The sequence below is a fragment of the Oncorhynchus mykiss genome, chromosome 7 (genome assembly GCF_013265735.2).
Source record: "Oncorhynchus mykiss isolate Arlee chromosome 7, USDA_OmykA_1.1, whole genome shotgun sequence".
In the NCBI taxonomy this organism is placed as follows: domain Eukaryota; kingdom Metazoa; phylum Chordata; class Actinopteri; order Salmoniformes; family Salmonidae; genus Oncorhynchus; species Oncorhynchus mykiss.
Window position 1 is genome coordinate 7,562,404 of NC_048571.1, and position 16,245 is coordinate 7,578,648.

Below are 16,245 nucleotides of genomic sequence, written 5' to 3' on the forward strand. Positions count from 1 at the left end.
TAATAGCTGAGCTGTACTCCTTCAGGGGTGAGAAGATGCTCTGCGTCTGGTCTGAGTGGATGTCTTATCTCACCCCTTGCTGAGGAGGAAATGTTACCCCTCTCTCTCTCTCTCTCTCCCTCTCTCCCTCTCTCTCTCTCTTCCTCTTGTTGGACTACGTCCGTCCAGCTGGGTTCAGAAGACAGGAAACAAGCTGCTCTGACCAGTCCCATGTTCCACCGAGGAGAGGAAACGGTGGACTGGAATTATCCCAGGTTGCTAAGGAACGATGGCCCTGGAAATGCCTACAATGAAATGGATGACCCACAACACACAGTTATCGCACGACATCGGGCTTGTAGGACCAATGTCCCAGGTCTGAGATGTGACACAGTAAAACACACCATATTCCAAGAAATAGTCATCAACTGGACTCCAATGGGTTTGCAGGCAGTGTTTTCCTCAGAACATAGAGAGCTCAACCATGGCCTCCCAGCCCATTTCTAATGGGATGTGATTTGGTAAATTAACACTGTTCCTATTTAACGACTCACCGACTACAGATGTTGAACGAACAGAAATGCTGATGGGACCGACTTCTAAAGGCAACAACTATTTCCCCTTTTCTCTTAGTAGACTGACATGTTTCATCCTCCAATACCCTTTAGTACTTTTATGCAAATGTTTAGGCTACTTTATATTCTCTCTATATATACTCTATATATACTGTGTAAATATATCTATCTCTCTCTTTCTATATATACAGTATATATAGAAAGAGAGAGATAGATATATTTACACAGTATATATAGAGTATATATAGAGAGAATATAAAGTATGTATATATATATATATATACATGCAATATGCATTATTTCATTGCTGATCTTGCAGTTGTAGTACATTAGTCCCTCACTATCATGACCAGATGGATTAGTCCCTCACTACATGACCAGATGGATTAGTCCCTCACTAAATGACCAGATGGATTAGTCCCTCACTACATGACCAGATGGATTAGTCCCTCACTACATGCCCAGATGGATTAGTCCCTCACTACATGATCAGATGGATTAGTCCCTCACTACCATAACCAGATGGATTAGTCACTCACTACCATAACCAGATGGATTAGTCCCTCACTACATGACCAGATGGATTAGTCCCTCACTACATGCCCAGATGGATTAGTCCCTCACTACATGATCAGATGGATTAGTCCCTCACTACCATAACCAGATGGATTAGTCACTCACTACCATAACCAGATGGATTAGTCCCTCACTACATGATCAGATGGATTAGTCCCTCACTACATGACCAGATGGATTAGTCCCTCACTACATGATCAGATGGATTAGTCCCTCACTACATGACCAGATGGATTAGTCCCTCACTACATGACCAGATGGATTAGTCCCTCACTACATGACCAGATGGATTAGTCCCTCACTACCATAACCAGATGAATTAGTCCCTCACTACCATAACCAGATGGATTAGTCCCTCACTACATGATCAGATGGATTAGTCCCTCACTACATGACCAGATGGATTAGTCCCTCACTACATGATCAGATGGATTAGTCCCTCACTACATGACCAGATGGATTAGTCCCTCACTACATGACCAGATGGATTAGTCCCTCACTACATGACCAGATGGATTAGTCCCTCACTACCATAACCAGATGAATTAGTCCCTCACTACCATAACCAGATGGATTAGTCCCTCACTACATGACCAGATGGCTTAGTCCCTCACTACATGACCAGATGGCTTAGTCCCTCACTACATGACCAGATGGATTAGTCCCTCACTATCATGACCAGATGGATTAGTCCCTCACTACATGACCAGATGGATTAGTCCCTCACTACATGACCAGATGGCTTAGTCCCTCACTATCATGACCAGATGGATTAGTCCCTCACTACATGACCAGATGGATTAGTCCCCCACTACCATAACCAGATGAATTAGTCCCCCATTATGATGCATCAGATGGATTAGTCCCTCACTACATGACCAGATGGATTAGTCCCCCACTACATGACCAGATGGATTAGTCCCTCACTACATGACCAGATGGATTAGTCCCTCACTACATAACCAGATGGATTAGTCCCTCACTACATGACCAGATGGATTAGTCCCCCACTACATGACCAGATGGATTAGTCCCTCACTACATGACCAGATGGCTTAGTCCCTCACTACATGACCAGATGGCTTAGTCCCTCACTATCATGACCAGATGGATTAGTCCCTCACTACATGACCAGATGGATTAGTCCCTCACTAAATGACCAGATGGATTAGTCCCTCACTACATGACCAGATGGATTAGTCCCTCACTACATGCCCAGATGGATTAGTCCCTCACTACATGACCAGATGGATTAGTCCCTCACTACATAACCAGATGGATTAGTCCCTCACTACATGACAAGATGGATTAGTCCCTCACTACATGACCAGATGGATTAGTCCCTCACTACATGACCAGATAGATTAGTCCCTCACTATCATAACCAGATGGATTAGTCCCTCACTACATGACCAGATAGATTAGTCCCTCACTATCATAACCAGATGGATTAGTCCCTCACTACCATAACCAGATAGATTAGTCCCTCACTACATGATCAGATGGATTAGTCCCCCATTATGATGCATCAGATGGATTAGTCCCCCATTATGATGCATCAGATGGATTAGTCCCCCATTATGATGCATTAGATGGATTAGTCCCCCATTATGATGCAGCAGATGGATTAGTCCCCCATTATGATGCATTAGATGGATTAGTCCCCCATTATGATGCATCAGATGGATTAGTCCCCCATTATGATGCATTAGATGGATTAGTCCCCCATTATGATGCATTAGATGGATTAGTCCCCCATTATGATGCAGCAGATGGATTAGTCCCCCATTATGATGCATTAGATGGATTAGTCCCCCATTATGATGCAGCAGATGGATTAGTCCCCCATTATGATGCATCGGATGGATTAGTCCCCCATTATGATGCATCAGATGATACTAATAAAACTTGCTGCAGGTTCACAGTCCCTGCTAATCTCTCTTTGTAATGACGTGAATGAGCTGAGTGATAGCAAACCAACACAGGGTACGTTGTTGAGGGTACGTTGTTGTGCTACTGTGTTAAGCCGACAGGCATCATATTGCATAACATCCCAACGTTCCCCTCAAAATCTTATTCCCTTGTGGATTGTTAAGAGTCCCCTGTCATCCTTCCTACTTTGATCTGGTTACAGGTCTGACACTAATATATATTATCCTCTCCTCTACGTTCCAGAGGCTTCCTACACGCTGTTAGGGGCTGTAGCCCTAAAGGCTCCTTACTCCCTTTATAGTGCACTACTTTCAACAGGGGTCCATAGGGCCCTGGTCATAAGGAGTGCACTATATAGGGAATAGAGGGCCGTTTGGGACGAAGCCAGGGGGATCGGCTGAGCTCTCTAAATTAAAGCTGGAGGGTGGCGAGGGTGTTCTGCAGCTTACCAAACACAGTCAGCTCAGTCCTGTCAGTCTGTCACACAGGACTCAATGTTGGACAGACAGCTTGGTAATAGTCCAATTTGCTGACAAGACAAGCACCTCAGGTTTGGGAAAAAATAAAGTTTATTCTGTGATTGTTTTTGCATCAGGAACTTTTTTATGTAACTTCTAAAACAGGTAAATCATCAGAATAATATTAACATACATCAGACACACATGGTAACACAGAGACACATGGCAACACAGAGACACATGGTAACACAGAGACACATGGTAACACAGAGACACATGGTAACACAGAGACACATGGCAACATAGAGACACATGGCAACACAGAGACACATGGTAACACAGAGACACATGGCAACACAGAGACACATGGTAACACAGAGACACATGGTAACACAGAGACACATGGTAACACAGAGACACATGGTAACACAGAGACACATGGCAACACAGAGACACATAGTAACACAGACACATGGCAACACAGAGACACATGGCAACACAGACACATCAGACACACAAACACACATCAGACACACAGAGACACATGGTAACACAGAGACACATGGTAACACAGAGACACATGGTAACACAGAGACACATGGTAACACAGAGACACATGGCAACACAGAGACACATGGTAACACAGAGACACATGGTAACACAGAGACACATGGTAACACAGAGACACATGGCAACACAGAGACACATGGCAACACAGAGACACATGGTAACACAGAGACACATGGCAACACGGAGACACATGGCAACACAGAGACACATGGTAACACAGAGACACATGGTAACACAGAGACACATGGTAACACAGAGACACATGGCAACATAGAGACACATGGCAACACAGAGACACATGGTAACACAGAGACACATGGCAACACAGAGACACATGGTAACACAGAGACACATGGTAACACAGAGACACATGGTAACACAGAGACACATGGTAACACAGAGACACATGGCAACACAGAGACACATAGTAACACAGACACATGGCAACACAGAGACACATGGCAACACAGACACATCAGACACACAAACACACATCAGACACACAGAGACACATGGTAACACAGAGACACATGGTAACACAGAGACACATGGCAACATAGAGACACATGGCAACACAGAGACACATGGTAACACAGAGACACATGGCAACACAGAGACACATGGTAACACAGAGACACATGGTAACACAGAGACACATGGTAACACAGAGACACATGGTAACACAGAGACACATGGCAACACAGAGACACATAGTAACACAGACACATGGCAACACAGAGACACATGGCAACACAGACACATCAGACACACAAACACACATCAGACACACAGAGACACATGGTAACACACAGACACATGGTAACACAGAGACACAAGGTAACACAGAGACACATGGTAACACAGAGACACATGGCAACATAGAGACACATGGCAACACAGAGACACATGGTAACACAGAGACACATGGCAACACAGAGACACATGGTAACACAGAGACACATGGTAACACAGAGACACATGGTAACACAGAGACACATGGTAACACAGAGACACATGGCAACATAGAGACACATGGCAACACAGAGACACATGGTAACACAGAGACACATGGCAACACAGAGACACATGGTAACACAGAGACACATGGTAACACAGAGACACATGGTAACACAGAGACACATGGTAACACAGAGACACATGGCAACACAGAGACACATGGCAACACAGAGACACATGGTAACACAGAGACACATGGCAACACGGAGACACATGGCAACACAGAGACACATGGTAACACAGAGACACATGGTAACACAGAGACACATGGTAACACAGAGACACATGGCAACATAGAGACACATGGCAACACAGAGACACATGGTAACACAGAGACACATGGCAACACAGAGACACATGGTAACACAGAGACACATGGTAACACAGAGACACATGGTAACACAGAGACACATGGTAACACAGAGACACATGGCAACACAGAGACACATGGCAACACAGAGACACATGGTAACACAGAGACACATGGCAGCACAGAGACACATGGCAACACAGAGACACATGGTAACACAGAGACACATGGTAACACAGAGACACATGGCAACACAGAGACACATGGTAACACAGAGACACATGGTAACACAGAGACACATGGCAACATAGAGACATATAGTAACACAGAGACACATGGTAACACAGAGACACATGGTAACACAGAGACACATGGCAACACAGAGACACATGGTAACACAGAGACACATGGTAACACAGAGACATGGCAACACAGAGACACATGGTAACACAGAGACACATGGTAACACAGAGACACATGGCAACACAGAGACACATGGTAACACAGAGACACATGGCAACACAGACACTTGGCAACACAGAGACACATGGTAACACAGAGACACATGGTAACACAGAGACACATGGCAACATAGAGACACATAGTAACACAGACACACATGGCAACACAGAGACACATGGTAACACAGAGACACATGGTAACACAGAGACACATGGTAACACAGAGACACATGGCAACACAGAGACACATGGTAACACAGAGACACATGGCAACACAGAGACACATGGTAACACAGAGACACATGGTAACACAGAGACACATGGCAACACAGAGACACATGGCAACACAGAGACACATGGCAACACAGAGACACATGGCAACACAGAGACACATGGCAACACAGAGACACATGGTAACACAGAGACACATGGTAACACAGAGACACATGGTAACACAGAGACACATGGCAACACAGAGACACATGGCAACACAGAGACACATGGTAACACAGAGACACATGGTAACACAGAGACACATGGCAACACAGAGACACATAGTAACACAGACACATGGCAACACAGAGACACATGGCAACACAGACACATCAGACACACAAACACACATCAGACACACAGAGACACATGGTAACACAGAGACACATGGTAACACAGAGACACATGGCAACATAGAGACACATGGCAACACAGAGACACATGGTAACACAGACACATGGCAACACAGAGACACATGGCAACACAGACACATCAGACACACAAACACACATCAGACACACAGAGACACATGGTAACACAGAGACACATGGTAACACAGAGACACATGGTAACACAGAGACACATGGCAACATAGAGACACATGGCAACACAGAGACACATGGTAACACAGAGACACATGGCAACACAGAGACACATGGTAACACAGAGACACATGGTAACACAGAGACACATGGCAACACAGAGACACATGGTAACACAGAGACACATGGTAACACAGAGACACATGGTAACACAGAGACACATGGTAACACAGAGACACATGGCAACACAGAGACACATGGCAACACAGAGACACATGGTAACACAGAGACACATGGCAACACGGAGACACATGGCAACACAGAGACACATGGTAACACAGAGACACATGGTAACACAGAGACACATGGTAACACAGAGACACATGGCAACATAGAGACACATGGCAACACAGAGACACATGGTAACACAGAGACACATGGCAACACAGAGACACATGGTAACACAGAGACACATGGTAACACAGAGACACATGGTAACACAGAGACACATGGCAACACAGAGACACATGGCAACACAGAGACACATGGTAACACAGAGACACATGGCAGCACGGAGACACATGGCAACACAGAGACACATGGTAACACAGAGACACATGGTAACACAGAGACACATGGCAACACAGAGACACATGGTAACACAGAGACACATGGTAACACAGAGACACATGGCAACATAGAGACACATAGTAACACAGAGACACATGGTAACACAGAGACACATGGTAACACAGAGACACATGGCAACACAGAGACACATGGTAACACAGAGACACATGGTAACACAGAGACATGGCAACACAGAGACACATGGTAACACAGAGACACATGGCAACACAGACACACATGGCAACACAGACACACATGGCAACACAGACACACATGGCAACACAGACACATCAGACACACAGAGACACATGGCAACACAGAGACACATGGCAACACAGAGACACATGGCAACACAGAGACACATGGCAACACAGAGACACATGGCAACACAGAGACACATGGCAACACAGAGACACATGGCAACACAGATACACATGGTAACACAGAGACACATGGCAACACAGAGACACATGGCAACACAGAGACACATGGCAACACAGATACACATGGTAACACAGAGACACATGGCAACACAGAGACACATGGTAACATTATTGAACATTCATGGATTGTGTTTATATGCTAGAACTGTGTTCTGTGTATAGTCATGTTTTCATTCCATTGTATTGTTCATACAGACTAACCAGGGCTGTATTGTATTGTTCATACAGACTAACCAGGGCTGTATTGTATTGTTCATACAGACTAACCAGGGCTGTATTGTATTGTTCATACAGACTAACCAGGGCTGTATTGTATTGTTCATACAGACTAACCAGGGCTGTATTGTATTGTTCATACAGACTAACCAGGGCTGTATTGTATTGTTCATACAGACTAACCATGGCTGTATTGTATTGGTCATACAGACTAACCAGGGCTGTATTGTATTGTTCATACAGACTAACCAGGGCTGTATTGTATTGTTCATACAGACTAACCAGGGCTGTATTGTATTGTTCATACAGACTAACCAGGGCTGTATTGTATTGTTCATACAGACTAACCAGGGCTGTATTGTATTGTTCATACAGACTAACCAGGACTGTATTGTACTGTTCATACAGACTAACCAGGGCTGTATTGTATTGTTCATACAGACTAACCAGGGCTGTATTGTATTGTTCATACAGACTAACCAGGGCTGTATTGTATTGTTCATACAGACTAACCAGGGCTGTATTGTATTGTTCATACAGACTAACCAGGGCTGTATTGTACTGTTCATACAGATTAACCAGGGCTGTATTGTATTGTTCATACAGACTAACCAGGGCTGTATTGTATTGTTCATACAGACTAACCATGGCTGTATTGTACTGTTCATACAGACTAACCAGGGCTGTATTGTATTGTTCATACAGACTAACCAGGGCTGTATTGTATTGTTCATACAGACTAACCAGGGCTGTATTGTATTGTTCACACAGACTAACCAGGGCTGTATTGTATTGTTCATACAGACTAACCATGGCATGGCTGTATGAGTTTCTGTTGGTCCATTTGGTCTCCCCCCCCTCCCCCATATGATCGTTGGAGGCTAACCTCCCCATCTCACACTGTCTGAGTGGGAGAGGGGTCCGCTCTGGGCAACACACACACACACACACACACACACCACACACACACACACACACACACACACACACACACACACACACACACACACACACACACACACACACACACACACACACACACACACACACACACACACACACACACACACACACAGGAGCCTCTGGGTGTGAAAGGCTGGCTGCTTCCCTCACCCCAACACATTCACATGATGCTGTGACATTTCAGGCCCTCTGTGGATAATGCTTCTGCAATGTCTGATGGGGGATATGTGTGTGCGTGCACATGTGTGTGTGTACGTGTGTTTGTGTGCGTGTGCGTTTGTGCATGTGTGTGTGTGTGTGTTTCTGCGATGTGTGTGTGTGTCTGCGCGTGCCTGTGTGTAAACGACTTTGTACCTATCATGTTTACAGAATGTGACAAGCAAATCTATAAAAGACATCAACCAACGTGGAAAAATAAATGTTCAGTCAATGGGGTGGAATTCTACTGCCTGGCTTTGACTCGAAAAAATTATATTTTCTGAAACATGTGACGGAAATGACAGATCTAGGTCAGAGACCCAAGTCCAGGAAGAACTGTGACAATTTGTCTCGAAACGGTTACAAGTACTCTCTAAAATAAAGAATGATATATTTTATATACGTTTATTATTTGTCTTACGTAAGTGACACAAACCATGTTGTAAATCGTAAATTGCTTGTAAAATTGCACATCTGAAACTAGATTTTATTTACAGTAATATACTGTGTCTTTTGCCAGCAGATGCATAGGGGGGACAGGTCACTGTAACTAAGTGTGTCATCTGCTTGCAGATGCTGTTATGAATTGTCACACAGTTGTTGAGTCTCATCTGGTTATGCCTGTGGGTTGTGACCACTGGTTCTTCTGTAATGACTGAGTCCATTCTGTCAACACTGTATAGAGCTTGGCTTCTGCTTGATAATACAACCAACTGAAAGCCCGGTGTAAGGTCTGGGGGGAGGGGTGGAGGGTGTAGAGGGGTGGAGGGGTGGAGGAGTGGAGGGTGTGGAGGGGTGGAGGGGTGGAGGAGTGGAGGGGTGGAGGGTGTGGAGGGGTGGAGGGGTGGAGGAGTGGAGGGGTGGAGGGGTGGAGGGTGTGGAGGAGTGGAGGGGTGGAAGGGTGGAGGAGTGGAGGAGTGGAGGGTGTGGAGGGGTGGAGGGGTGGAGGAGTGGAGGGGTGGAGGGGTGGAGGGTGTGGAGGAGTGGAGGGGTGGAAGGGTGGAGGAGTGGAGGGTGTAGATTATGTAGATTATAATTACATTGACATTTTTTTAGGGGTTGATACATTACTCATGAGGGCAATTTAAGTCCAAAATTTTAAAGTGGAAATTACAAACATTAGAAGCTTTTTTAAACCTTGAATATGCTGCAGGTTTGCATTTCCTGCTGTGGAGGAAAATTCTCAGCAACAAAAGAGATTAAGAGATTAAGATCCTACATCTGTAGGGAGTAGTATTGCACTTTGTAGGGAATAAGGTGCCATGTTGTTTCTCGTTTACTCACCTCTGTTTAGAAAGACATGTAGATCTCTATCTATGTGGTTGTCTATGTATCTTACAGGTGGAAATACCTCTGTGTGATGCTGTTGAAGTTCCCTCCAGGAATTCCTGGTCAGGATATTCAATGGATGCACAAGTCTTTTAATTATGTGAGCACTTTATGATGTTGTTTGTGTATCTGGATTGGAAGTGAAGTGGATAAGGTTAGGGTTAGTGTTTAGGTATCTGGATTGGAAGTGGATAAGGTTAGGGTTAGTGTTTAGGTATCTGGAAGTGAACTGGATAAGGTTAGGGTTAGTGTTTAGGTATCTGGATTGGAACTGGATAAGGTTAGGGTTAGTGTTTAGGTATCTGGATTGGAACTGGATAAGGTTAGGGTTAGTGTTTAGGTATCTGGATTGGAAGTGAACTGGATAAGGTTAGGGTTAGTGTTTAGGTATCTGGATTGGAAGTGAACTGGATAAGGTTAGGGTTAGTGTTTAGGTATCTGGATTGGAAGTGAACTGGATAAGGTTAGGGTTAGTGTTTAGGTATCTGGATTGGAACTGGATAAGGTTAGGGTTAGTGTTTAGGTATCTGGATTGGAACTGGATAAGGTTAGGGTTAGTGTTTAGGTATCTGGATTGGAACTGGATAAGGTTAGGGTTAGTGTTTAGGTATCTGGATTGGAACTGGATAAGGTTAGGGTTAGTGTTTAGGTATCTGGAAGTGAACTGGATAAGGTTAGGGTTAGTGTTTAGGTATCTGGATTGGAACTGGATAAGGTTAGGGTTAGTGTTTAGGTATCTGGATTGGAACTGGATAAGGTTAGGGTTAGTGTTTAGGTATCTGGATTGGAAGTGAACTGGATAAGGTTAGGGTTAGTGTTTAGGTATCTGGATTGGAAGTGAACTGGATAAGGTTAGGGTTAGTGTTTAGGTATCTGGATTGGAACTGGATAAGGTTAGGGTTAGTGTTTAGGTATCTGGATTGGAAGTGAACTGGATAAGGTTAGGGTTAGTGTTTAGGTATCTGGATTGGAAGTGAACTGGATAAGGTTAGGGTTAGTGTTTAGGTATCTGGAAGTGAACTGGATAAGGTTAGGGTTAGTGTTTAGGTATCTGGATTGGAAGTGGATAAGGTTAGGGTTAGTGTTTAGGTATCTGGAAGTGAACTGGATAAGGTTAGGGTTAGTGTTTAGGTATCTGGATTGGAACTGGATAAGGTTAGGGTTAGTGTTTAGGTATCTGGAAGTGAACTGGATAAGGTTAGGGTTAGTGTTTAGGTATCTGGATTGGAACTGGATAAGGTTAGGGTTAGTGTTTAGGTATCTGGAAGTGAACTGGATAAGGTTAGGGTTAGTGTTTAGGTATCTGGAAGTGAACTGGATAAGGTTAGGGTTAGTGTTTAGGTATCTGGATTGGAACTGGATAAGGTTAGGGTTAGTGTTTAGGTATCTGGATTGGAACTGGATAAGGTTAGGGTTAGTGTTTAGGTATCTGGAAGTGAACTGGATAAGGTTAGGGTTAGTGTTTAGGTATCTGGATTGGAACTGGATAAGGTTAGGGTTAGTGTTTAGGTATCTGGATTGGAACTGGATAAGGTTAGGGTTAGTGTTTAGGTATCTGGAAGTGAACTGGATAAGGTTAGGGTTAGTGTTTAGGTATCTGGATTGGAACTGGATAAGGTTAGGGTTAGTGTTTAGGTATCTGGAAGTAAACTAGGCAGGGAAATAAGAACTGATACTATAGTTGAAGTTGGAAGTTTACATACATCTTAGCCAAATACATTTAAACTCAGTTTTTGACATCACAATTCCTGACATTTAATCCTAGTAAAAATTCCCTGTGTTGGGTCAGTTAGGATCACCAATTCATTTTAAGAATGTGAAATGTCAGAATAATAGTAGAGAGAATGATTCATTTCAGCTTTTGTTTCTTTCATCACATTCTCAGTGGGTCAGAAGTTTACATACACTCAATTAGTATTTGGTAGCATTGCCTTTGAATTGTTTAATTTGGGTCAAACGTTTCAGGTAGCCTTCCACAAGCTTCCCACAATAAGTTGGGTGAATTTTGGCCCATTCCTCCTGACAGAGCTGGTGTAACTGAGTCAGGTTTTCAGGCCTCCTTGCTCACACACGCTTTTTCAGTTCTGCCCACAAATGTTCTATAGGATGAGTTCAGGGCTTTGTGATGGCCACTCCAATACCTTGACTTTGTTGTCCTTAAGCCATTTTGCCACAACTTTGGAAGTATGTTTGAGGTCATTGTCCATTAAGAAGGCCCATTTGCGACCAAGTTTTAACTTCCTGACTGATGTCTTGAGATGTTGCTTCAAGATATCAACCTAATTTGCCTTCCTCATGAGGCCATCTATTTTGTGAAGTGCACCAGTCCCTCCTGCAGCAAATTGCTCCCAAGGATGAATCAGACTTGTAGAGGTCCACAATTTTCTTTCTGAGATCTTGGCTGATTTCTTTTGATTTTCCTATGATGTCAAGCAAAGAGGCACTGAGTTTGAAGGTAGGCCTTGAAATACATCCACAGGTGCACCTCCAATTGACTCAAATAATGTCAATTAGCCTATCAGAAGCTTCTAAAGCCATGACATCATTTCCTAGGACTTTTCCACGCTGTTTAATGGCACTGTCAACTTACTGTATGTAAACTTCTGACCGACTGGAATTGTGACCAGGTGCACGCCGGCCTTTGGGTGACCAGGTGCACATGGTCCTTTTGGGTGACCAGGTGCACATGGTCCTTTGGGTGACCAGGTGCACGCCGGCCTTTGGGTGACCAGGTGCACATGGTCCTTTTGGGTGACCAGGTGCACGCCGGCCTTTGGGTGACCAGGTGCACGCCGGCCTTTGGGTGACCAGGTGCACGCCGGTCTTTGGGTGACCAGGTGCACAAGTTCCATTTGGGTGACCAGGTGCACAAGTTCCATTTGGGTGACCAGGTGCACGCGGTTCATAACAGCGCGGTTATCTGCTTTAATGTCCGAGGAGGGGTGCTTAAGTGTGGGTGCCCTGGTTCACCTGGTATGCGAGGTTGTGGAGGTGGGGGGGGTCCCCTGCTGGTGTCATCCCCGAAATAGAGGGGTGATACCCGGGTGGTGAGTAAGGGCCTACAAGCCTGGAGGTCAATAGCTCCAGGGGGTAAGCTCTACTGTCATGTCCGTAAATAGAGTGGTGTTACCCGGGTTTTGAACCATATTTTAATTTTTGGGTTACCAGATGCACACGGGTCTTTTGGAAAACAATCACAATCTGCATCCATCGTAATATATGAAACTGTATATAAAGCACCTAAGGACGGGCCTGACCGAGAGAGGGCCGTAGTAGGGTACTCCCCTAGCGGGCTATATCAATAGAATGACGGGTAAAAGTATTTAAAACCGTTTTATAATTTTTGGGTTACCAGATGCACGTTTTCAATCACCAGGTGCACGGAGGAAAATGAGCATTTGCATCCATAGTCATGTTTTAAACCGTCCATAAAGCACTCTTGGCCGGCCCCGGCAGAGAGAGAAAGAGATGGTGAAAAAAAAAAAAAATCATCATCAGACCTTCCATAAATAATTCGGACCGGCCCCCATTGAAAAGGTCCGTAGTAGGGTGCATCATTATCGGACATGAATCTCGGGAACACCGCTAACCGCATAGAGAACCGTGTTTTGGGTGACCAGGTGCACGTTTTCAATCACCAGTTGCACGTTTTCAATCACCAGTTGCACGGAGGATTAATAGCAATCTGCATCCATCGCGATTTCTTAAAGTGTCTATAAAGCACTCAGGACGGCCCCGACCGAGACAGGGCCTTAGTGGGGTGCTCCCATAGCGGGGAACAATGAGAGGGGTGCCTTTAAATTCATTTTGAACCATATTTGAAATTTTGGGTTACCAGATGCACGTTTTCAATCACCAGTTGCACGGAGGATTAATAGCAATCTGCATCCATCGTGATTTCTTAAACTGTCTAAAAAGCACTCAAGGACGGCCCTGACAGAGAGAGGGCAGTAGTGGGGCACTCCCCTAGCGGGCTATATCAATAGAATGACGGGTAAAAGTATTTAAAACCCTTTTATAATTTTTGGGTTACCAGATGCACGTTTTCAATCACCAGGTGCACGGAGGAAAATGAGCATTTGCATCCATAGTCATGTTTTAAACCGTCCATAAAGCACTCTTGGCCGGCCCCGGCAGAGAGAGAAAGAGATGGTGAAAAAAAAAAAAAATCATCATCAGACCTTCCATAAATAATTCGGACCGGCCCCCATTGAAAAGGTCCGTAGTAGGGTGCATCATTATCGGACATGAATCTCGGGAACACCGCTAACCGCATAGAGAACCGTGTTTTGGGTGACCAGGTGCACGTTTTCAATCACCAGTTGCACGTTTTCAATCACCAGTTGCACGGAGGATTAATAGCAATCTGCATCCATCGCGATTTCTTAAAGTGTCTATAAAGCACTCAGGACGGCCCCGACCGAGACAGGGCCTTAGTGGGGTGCTCCCATAGCGGGGAACAATGAGAGGGGTGCCTTTAAATTCATTTTGAACCATATTTGAAATTTTGGGTTACCAGATGCACGTTTTCAATCACCAGTTGCACGGAGGATTAATAGCAATCTGCATCCATCGTGATTTCTTAAACTGTCTAAAAAGCACTCAAGGACGGCCCTGACAGAGAGAGGGCCGTAGTGGGGCACTCCCCTAGTGGGCTATATCAATAGAATGACGGGTAAAAGTATTTAAAACCCTTTTATAATTTTTGGGTTACCAGATGCACGTTTTCAATCACCAGGTGCACGGAGGAAAATGAGCATTTGCATCCATAGTCATGTTTTAAACCGTCCATAAAGCACTCTTGGCCGGCCCCGGCAGAGAGAGAAAGAGATGGTGAAAAAAAAAAAAAATCATCATCAGACCTTCCATAAATAATTCGGACCGGCCCCCATTGAAAAGGTCCGTAGTAGGGTGCATCATTATCGGACATGAATCTCGGGAACACCGCTAACCGCATAGAGAACCGTGTTTTGGGTGACCAGGTGCACGTTTTCAATCACCAGTTGCACGTTTTCAATCACCAGTTGCACGGAGGATTAATAGCAATCTGCATCCATCGCGATTTCTTAAAGTGTCTATAAAGCACTCAGGACGGCCCCGACCGAGACAGGGCCTTAGTGGGGTGCTCCCATAGCGGGGAACAATGAGAGGGGTGCCTTTAAATTCATTTTGAACCATATTTGAAATTTTGGGTTACCAGATGCACGTTTTCAATCACCAGTTGCACGGAGGATTAATAGCAATCTGCATCCATCGTGATTTCTTAAACTGTCTAAAAAGCACTCAAGGACGGCCCTGACAGAGAGAGGGCCGTAGTGGGGCACTCCCCTAGCGGGCTATATCAATAGAATGACGGGTAAAAGTATTTAAAACAGTTTTATAATTTTTGGGTTACCAGATGCACGTTTTCAATCACCAGGTGCACGGAGGAAAATGAGCATTTGCATCCATAGTCATGTTTTAAACCGTCCATAAAGCACTCTTGGCCGGCCCCGGCAGAGAGAGAAAGAGATGGTGAAAAAAAAAAAAAATCATCATCAGACCTTCCATAAATAATTCGGACCGGCCCCCATTGAAAAGGTCCGTAGTAGGGTGCATCATTATCGGACATGAATCTCGGGAACACCGCTAACCGCATAGAGAACCGTGTTTTGGGTGACCAGGTGCACGTTTTCAATCACCAGTTGCACGTTTTCAATCACCAGTTGCACGGAGGATTAATAGCAATCTGCATCCATCGCGATTTCTTAAAGTGTCTATAAAGCACTCAGGA